Source organism: Micromys minutus (genome assembly GCF_963924665.1).
Source record: "Micromys minutus genome assembly, chromosome: 1".
NCBI classification, from domain to species: domain Eukaryota; kingdom Metazoa; phylum Chordata; class Mammalia; order Rodentia; family Muridae; genus Micromys; species Micromys minutus.
This window is the reverse complement of record NC_137969.1, coordinates 186,728,914-186,732,746: the sequence shown is the minus strand read 5'-3', so window position 1 is coordinate 186,732,746 and position 3,833 is coordinate 186,728,914. Positions and strand designations below refer to the sequence as shown.

The 3,833-nt window shown below is 39.9% G+C and overlaps 1 pseudogene across 1 annotated transcript; it reads right to left on the bottom strand.

Annotated features, from left to right (window-relative positions):
- Window positions 1-482: 482 nt before the first annotated feature.
- On the bottom strand, window positions 483-809 carry LOC308434059 (elongin-C-like; annotated as a pseudogene). The gene has a single exon. The product of its transcript is annotated as an elongin-C-like (transcript).
- Between the last annotated feature and the right edge of the window lie 3,024 nt (window positions 810-3,833).

The window sequence follows — 3,833 nt, the reverse complement described above, 5'->3', positions numbered from 1 at the left end:
TCCAGTCCCGACTTGCTTTGTTGATGAACAGCAATGTGGAAGTGTAAGCTGAATAAACCCTTTCCTCCTCAACTTGCCTCTTAGTCATGATGTGCCGGAATAGAAATCCTAAGGCACTTTTACATATGTAGGATATAGCCCATCATTTTAAAAACTCAGAATTTGTGTTATTTGTCTTTTCAGTGGCTGGGTTATTTGTTAGCCACAGTCTCTTCAAGTTTCACTTCTTTTATAATGTATGACAGAAGTTCCTTCCTTCCTATAGCTGAGCAGTGTTTCACCATATATACATACATGATTCTATTTATATGAGGTAACTGAAGCAAACTTAACTGAACAGAAAATACAGTAACTGGAAAGGAGAGTTGCAGAGAATTTCAGCCAGGAAAGATGAAGAGTTTCTAGGTATGTGTAGAACATCATTGTGCTTGTTGTTCTTTTATAGGCTGAAAAAGTTAACAGTTTATTATAATTTATTTTATTTAACAATTTGGGAAGTTTGCAGCCATTAGCAGTTCCAGTACAATTTGGAACTCAGGAATCTAGGTGGAGCTGTTAGTGTAGCGGACCTTGTAGGTAAAATGCATGCATACTTTTGATAGCACATGTGAAAGCATCTCTCTGAAATTTACCTCCTTGGTTTTATTCTCAACAAACTGACCTGGGCCACTCAACATGGCCTTTGTTGTTCCTGATGTCATCGCATGTTCTCTGTACCATAAGTTCATGACCGTCAGAAGATATTAACTTGACATACATTGAGCATCAGGGCCTTCACTGTCATAGTAGGTTTTCCCCTCCCTGTCCATTATGTTCTTATAAAATTCTACTTGATCCCAGAGGAACTTTAGTAATTTCCACCGTGGGTGCTGGGGCACAGGAAAGAATTACTTCTGCTGAGTCACAGCCACTTTCTGTGCATTGTGCTTTTTGTTAATGTTATACTGTACATACTGAAGTTTTTTTTTAACAGGGTAGAGTTTGTGTTCTTTTAGATAATAAAAAGTCAATAAAATCAGCTTTTGAAGAAAGGGTAAGAAAGGCCAATGAGATGGCTCCATAGGTAAAGGCACTTGCTGCCCAGGTTAGATTAGTCTCTGGATCCCATGTTGTAGAAGAAGACACATTACTGAAAGTTGTCCTTTTACCTCTCTGTGTATGTCATGGCATGTGTACCCACTTGTGTATACACACACTAAACAGATGCAGTGTGAACAATAGCTTTAAACGAAAAATGGTTAGGATCTGGTAAGTGTGTCTAGACTTCATATCACCGCAAATGATACTCTTTCTCTAGTATGCTGTTATACCTGGGGGTGAGCAAACTGTGGCAGAGAATGTCAGCTAAAGCCTATTTCAGTCCTCACAGGTAGGATGTTAAATGAAGTGTTTAGTCTAAGGTACATCAGGTGAGGCTCTTCTCAAACAGGCAAAGAGCTGTCTCTAGAATGGGAGGGCTAAGGTAGCAAGAATGCCACACCTACTCCAACAAAGCCACACTTCCTAATAGGGGCCAAGTACATTTAAACTGCCACATACCTGTATCAGAAATAAACAAGGAAATCTATCTTCTTCTTTCCTCCAGCTATTTCACAAAATTAAGGGCTACATATGTGTGTCTGTGCACCACATCCCTGTCTACCCTTGCCTATGGAGGTCAGTATTACCATTTTTTATCTTTTGGAACTGGACAGATTGTTTTTCAGTCAACCAGAGGTTCTCTGCAAGAGCAACAAGTGCTCTTAAATACTGAGCTATCTCTCCACCTCCATTAAAATGTGTAACTCAGGCTGGGGAAAGGAGGTCCAGTGACTGGCCCAAATTGGGATCCAATTTAAGGGGAGGCTCCAAGGCCTGCCACTATTACTGATGCTGTGGTGTGCCTATAGACTCGAGCCTAGCATTGTTGCCCTCTGAGAGGTCCAACAAGCAGCTGCAAGAGTCAGATGCAGATACTCACACCCAACCAATGGATAGATGCCGGGGACACCTGTTAATTTAGGAAACAGCTGGAAGAAGCTGAGGAGGAGGGCAACTCCATAGGGAGATCAACAGTCTCAACTAACATGGATCCCCAGGATCTTTCAGACACTGAGCCACCAACCAGGCAGCATGCACCAGCTGATATAAGGCCCCTGACACATATACAGCAAAGGACTGCCACTGGCTCAGAGATGCACCTAACCCTTTGAGAGACTTGAGGCACCAGGGAGTGGGGAAGTCTGGCAGGGTGGGGCCTGAGGTGGGGATATCTTCTTGGAGATGGGGGAGGAGGTATGGGATGAGAATCAGTAAGAGGGCAGATCAGTGGGGGATAACAACTGGATGGTAATAAAAAAAAAAGATTAAAGAAAATTGTTTTCCAGCCTTTTAGAAGACAGTGTCTGTGTTATGAGGTATGTTTCCTGTATGTAGCAAAACGCCAGGTCCTGTTTATGTATCCAATCTGTTAGTCTATGTCTTTTTATTGAGGAATTGAGTTCATTGATGTTAAAAGATATTGAAGAATAGTGACTGTTGTTTCCTGTTATTTTTGTTGTCAGAGGTAGAATTATATTTGTATGGATGTGTTCTTTAGGTTTGTTGCAAGAAGATTACTTTCTTGCTTTTCCTAGGGTATAGTTTCTCTCCTTGTGTTGGAAATTCCACTTATTATCCTTTGTAGGGCTGAATTTGTAGAAAGATATTGTATGAATTTATTTTTGTCATGGAATATCTTGGTTTTTTCATCTATGGTGATTGAAAATTTTGCGGGGTATAGTAGCCTGGGCTGGCATTTGTGTTCTCTTAGGGTCTGAATGATATCTGTCCAGGACCTTCAACCTTTCATGGTCTCTGTTGAAAAGTCTGGTGTAATTCTGATCGGTCTGCCTTTGTATGTTACTTGACCTTTTTCCCTTATTGCTTTTAATATTCTTTCTTTGTTTTGTACATTTGGTGTTTTGACTATTATGTGACAGGAAGAATTTCTTTTCTGGTCTAGTCTATTTGAAGTTCTGTAGGTTTCTTGTATGTTCATGGTAATCTCTTTCTTTGGGTTAGGGAAGTTTTCTTCTATAATTTTATTGTAGATATTTAATGGTCCTTTAAGTTGAAACTGTTCACCCTCTGCTATGCCTATTATTTTTTGGTTTGGTCTTCCAATTGTGTCCTGAATTTCCTGGATGTTTTGGGTTAGGAGCTTTTTGCATTTTGCATTTTCTTTGACTGTTGTATCTAGGATTTCTATGGTATTTTCTGCCCCTGAAATTCTCTCTTCAGTCTCTTGTATTCTGTTAGTTATGCTTACATCTATGATTCCTGATCTTTTTCCTAGGTTTTCTATCTCTAGGGCTATCTCCCTTTGTGATTTCTTTATTGTTTCTATTTCCATTTTTAGATCCTGGATGGTTTTGTCCAATTTCTTCTCTCATTTGGTAGTGTTTTCTTGTATTTCTTTAAATGAGTTATTCATGTCCTTTCTCAAGTCCTCTATCATCATCATGAGATATGATTTCAAATCTAATTCTTGCTTTTCAGGTGTAATGGGATATGCAGGACTAGCTGTAGTGGGAGAACTGGGTTCTTATGATGTCAAGTAGCCTTAGGTTTTGTTGCTTAAGTTCTTGAACTTACCTCTCACCATCTGGTTGTCTTTAGTGCTACCTGACCTAGCTGTCTCTGATTGGCTCCTGCAGAGACAGGCAGGTAGATCAATGCAATAGAACTGAAGACCCAGAAAGGAACACCTATGGTCACTTGATCTTTGACAAAAAAACTAAAACCACCCAGTGGAAAAAAGACAGAATTTTCAACAAATGGTGCTGGTTTAACTGGAGGTCAGCATGTAGAAG